This window comes from Canis aureus, chromosome 3 (genome assembly GCF_053574225.1).
Source record: "Canis aureus isolate CA01 chromosome 3, VMU_Caureus_v.1.0, whole genome shotgun sequence".
NCBI classification, from domain to species: domain Eukaryota; kingdom Metazoa; phylum Chordata; class Mammalia; order Carnivora; family Canidae; genus Canis; species Canis aureus.
Window position 1 is genome coordinate 60,390,699 of NC_135613.1, and position 5,342 is coordinate 60,396,040.

Genomic DNA, 5,342 nt, shown 5'->3' on the forward strand with positions numbered 1-5,342 from the left:
TAGGGGTTGTGAGTTTGAGCCCCACATTGGGCATAGAGATTACTTAAAAATAAAAATTAAAAAAAAAAAGAGTTTTCAGACTCATGACTTGTTTGGTTCTATAATCTTTTTAGATGACGTTAACATTCATAGGCTACATTTTTATGATTCTTCATACTGTTTAAATTAAATATATTTTTAATTAAAGTATTGCCAGTTCACTGATGAGACATTATAATATCCAGGTAAACCATAAGAAGGAAATCTCAAAAGTCATAATCATCTTACTGCTTAGAAACAACTAATAATTATTATTTTTAATGGCTGAGATCTCCTACTGTATCAATAAATAACGTATATATACATTGCCCTGTTGATTAGCATTTAGATTTTTATAATTATTAGATGTGATGAAGAATCTTCTAGGTAATTTTGGGGTGCACACTGTTAATATTTTTTATTTAATTTATTTTAATATTTTAATATTAAAAGTTTGATATGAACTTTCTTGCAAAAAATGGTTGTAAAATGTTAAGGTCATAAAAATCTTGCTGGGACGCCTGTGTGGCTCAGCGGTTGAGCGTCTGTCTTTGGCTTGGGGCATGATTTTGTATTTTTTCATTTCTAAAGAAGTCTACTTGAGATTCTCTCTCCTTCTCCCTCTGGCCCTCCCCCCACCACCTGCTCACACTCTAAAATAAATAAATAAATCTTTAAAAAAAATAATAAAGCCTCCATGAACATTCATGTAGATATTTTTGCGTAGACCTGTTTTCATTTCCTGTGCTTAAGTACCTAGGAACATGGAAAATATATGTTGAACTTTGTAAGAAATTGCCAAATTGCTTTCCAAAGTAGCTATTACCATTTTTCATTCCCTCTAGGAGGGTAAGAGATCCAGTTGCTCTCTATCCTTGACAGTGCTTGATACTATAAGCTTTGTTTCCTTCTTCCCATTCTTTTTTCTTTCTCTTTCTTTTTCTTCCTTTCTTTCTTTCTTTCTTTTCTTTCTTTCTTTCTTTCTTTCTTTCTTTCTTTCTTTCTTTCTTTCTTCTTTCTTTCTTTTTCTTGCTTCCTTTCTTTTCCTTCCTTCCTTCCTTCCTTCCTTCCTTCCTTCCTTCCTTCCTTCTTTTTTATTTTAGCCATTCTAATAAATGTATGATGGTATCTCACTCTGGTTTTAATTTGCATTTCCCTAGTTATAATGATGTTGAACATCTTTCCATGTGTTTATTTGCCATTCTTACTTCTTCTTTGGTAAAGTACTTAAATCTCTTGCCTGTTTTTAAAATGAAGTGGGTTGTTTTCTTATTATTGAGCTAGGAGTGTTACTACCTACTCTAGATGCTAGTTCTTCATCAGACATGTGTCTTGCAAACATTTTTTTTCCCAGTTTGTCTTTTCTTTTCATTTTCCAACAGCATCCTCTCAAAGAACATAAGACTTTAATTGTCATTAGGCCAAATTTATTACTTGTTTCTCTTATGATTCCTACTTTTTTGTCTTACCTAAGAAATATTTTCCCAACATTGCAAAGGTTCTCCTCTATGTTTTATTAGAGAAGTTTTATGGCTCTAGGCTTAATATTTAGGTCTATATAATCTCATTAGCTCATTTTGCCTATGGTATAACATATGGGTGAGATATATATTTTTTTATATGGATAACCAGTTGTTCCAGCACCATTTGTTTAAAAACACTATCTTCTTTCCATTGAATTGCCCCAGCACCCTTCTAAAAAACCAGTTAAGCATATATGCTTATATCTATTTCTGAATTCTCCACTTACTTCTGATCAATCCTTTGCCAATGCCATACTGCTTTGATTACTCTCAATTTACAATAAATTTTAACACTGAGAAGTGGGAATTCTTCAATCTTGTTTTTCTTTTTCAAAATTGTTTTGACTGTTCTAGTGTTTTTGCTTTTCCATGTAAATTTTAGAATCAAACTGTAGATTTCTACCAAAATAGCATGATGGGATTTTGTTTGGAATTTAATCAAATCTGTCACTCAATCTGGGAGGAAAATTCAATTTAACAAAATTGTCTTCCAATCTGTGAACCTCTCTCCCTTTAGGTAGGTCTCTTTGGTTTCTCTCTCTCAGTGTATTATTGTTTTCAGTACACACATTGTTAGCTTTTTATGTAGGTATTTCAAATTTGTTGGTGCAATTATAAATGTTTCCCATGTTTATGGCATTTTCACATTTATATACTTTTTACAATTTCCGTATTTTGTATATTTAACAAAATTCATCTGTCCTAGATGTTACCAACATTTTTTCTTTGCCTTTTAATTTTGTTTATAGCCTACAGCTAGAAAGAAAAGAACAAATAAAACCCAAACCTAGCAACCAAGAGGAAAGAAATAATAACGATCAAAGCTGAAATAAATGATATAGAAACTAAAAAAACAATAGAGCATATCAATGAAACCAAGAGTTTGTGCTCTGAAAAGATCAACAAAATTGATAAGCCTCTAGCAAGACTTATTTAAAAAAAGAGAGGACCCAAATAACAAAATTAGTAATAAAAGAGAGGAAATAACAACCAACACCACAGAAATACAAACAACCATAACAGAATACTACTAAAACCCATATGCCAACAAATTGAATAGCCTAGAAGAAATGGATAAATTCCTAGAAATATATAAATTACCAAAATTAAAGCAAGAAGAAATAGAAAAATTTAACAGACCAAATTATCAGCAATGAAATTGAATCACTAATCAAAAAACTCCCCCAAAACAAAAGTCCAGAACCCAATGGCTTCACAGGTGAATTCTACCAAACTTTAAAAGAAGAGTTAATGCCTATTCGTCTCAAACTATCGCAAAGAATAAAGGGGAAGGAAAGCTTTCAAATACATTCTATGAGTTCAGTATCACCTTCATATCAAAACCAGATAGACACCACAAAAAAGAGAACTGTAGGCCATTATCTCTCATGAGTATAAATGCAAAAATCCTCAACAAAATATCAGCAAAGCAAATCCAAAAATACATTTAAAAAAATCAGTTACCATAATCAAGTGGGATTTATTTCCAGAATGCAAAAGTTGTTCAATATCCACAAAACAATCAATATGATACATCACAGCAATAAGAGAAAAGATAAAAACCATATGATCATTTCAATAGATGCAGAAAAAGCATTTGACAAAGTACAGTATCTACTCATGATAAAGAAACCCTCACAAAGAAGGTTTAGAGGCAACATACTTCAACATTATAAAGGCCATCCATGAAAAACTCATAGCCAACCTCATACTCAATGGTGAATACCTGAGAGCTGTCCCCCTGGGGTCAGGAAAAAGACAAAGATGTCAACTCTCTCTGCTTTTATTCAACAGAGTATTGGAAATTTTAGCCTCAATAAGACAATGTAAAGAAACAGAAGGCATCAGAGTTGTAAGGAAGAAGTAAAACTTTCTCTATTTGCAGAGGATATGATACTAACTAAATATAGAAAACACTAAAGACTCCACCAAAAAACTACTAAAGCTGATAAATGAATGCAGTAAAATAGCAGGCGACAACATCAATGTACAGAAATCTGTTGCATTTCTATACACCAATAGTGAAACAGCTGAAAGTGAAATTAAGAAAACAATCCCATTTACAAGTGCATTAAAAATAATAAAATATCTAGGAATAAACTTAAACAAAGAGGTGAAAGACTTGTACTCTGAGAACTAAAAAATTCTGATGAAAGAAATTCAGGACAAACCAAAGAAATGGAAAGTCATTCCATTCTCATGGATTAGAAGAACAAATATTGTTAAAATGTCTATACTACTCAAAGCAATCCACAGATTTAATTCAATCCCTGTCAAAATACCAACAGCATTTTTGACAAACAATCCTAAAATCTTAAGGAGCCACAAAAGACCCCGAATAGCCAAAGTAACCTTGAAAAAGAAAACTGGAGGCATCACAATGGTAGATTTCAAGCTATCTTACAAAGTGGTAGTAATTTAAATACTGTGGTACTGACATAAAAATAGACACACAGATGAATGGAATAGAACAGAAACCCAGAAATAAACCCACAATAATACGGTCAATTAGTCTATGACAAAGGAGCAAGAATACACAGTGGGAGAAAAGGCAATCTCTTCAAGAAAAGGTGCCAGGGAAACTGGATTGGGGTATCTAGGGGGCTCAGTCAGGGAAGCGTCTGACTTTGGCTCAAGTCATGATCTCAGGGTCCTGGGCTCGAGTCCCATGTCGGGCTCCCTGCTCAGTGGAGAGAGTCTGCTCCTCCCTCTCTCTCTGCTCCTCCTCCTTTTCATTTGTTCTCTCTCTCTCTGTCAAATAAATAAATAAATAAAATATTTTTTATTTTTTTTTAATTAAAAAAAAAAAGAATGAAACTGGACCACTTTCTTTCACTATACACACAAAAGCCTCTCAGAATGAAAAACCTAAATCTGAGACTTGAAACATAAAAATCCTTGAAGAGAGCACAGGCAGTAATTTCTCTGATATTGGCTATAGCAACATTTTTCTAGATGTCTCCTGAGGCAAAGGAAATAAAAGCAAAAATAAACTGGGATTTCATCAAAATTAAAAGGTTTCTCGGGTAGCCCTGGTGGCTCAGCGGTTTAGTGCTGCCTTCAACCCAGGGTGTGATCCTGGAGACCCAGGATCGAGTCTCACGTTGAGGTCCCTGCATGGAGCCTGCTTCTCCCTCTGCCTGTGTCTCTGCCTCTCTCCCTCTCTCTGTGTCTCTCATGAAGAAATAAATAAAATATTTAAAAAAAAAAAAAGGTTTCTGCACAGTGAGGGAAACAATCCACAACTTACTGGATGGAAGAAGGTATTTGCAAATGACTTTTCTGATGAAGGGTTAGTATCCAAAAAATATAAGAACTGATACAACTCAATACCCAAAAAACAAATAAGCCATTTAAATAATGGACAGAAGACATGAATAGGCATTTTCTCAAAGAAGACATCCAGATGGCCAACAGACACATGAAAAGATGCTCATCATCACTCATCATCAGGGAGTAAAAATCAAAATACAATGAGATCACACACACACACACACACACACACACACACACACACCTGTCAGAATGGCTAAAATAAACCCGAGAAATAACAAATGTTGGCAAGGATGTGGAGAAAGGGGAACCCTCTTACACTGTTGGTGGCAATGCAAGCTGGTGCAGCCATTGTAGAAATCAGTGTGGAGATCGTTCAAAACAATTAAAAATAGAACTCCATATGATCCCATAATCCTACTAGGTGGTATTTACCCAAAGAAAAAAAGAATACTAATTTGAAAAAAATACATGCACCCCAATGTTTATAGTAGCAATGTCCACAATAGGCAAATATGGGAGCAGCCC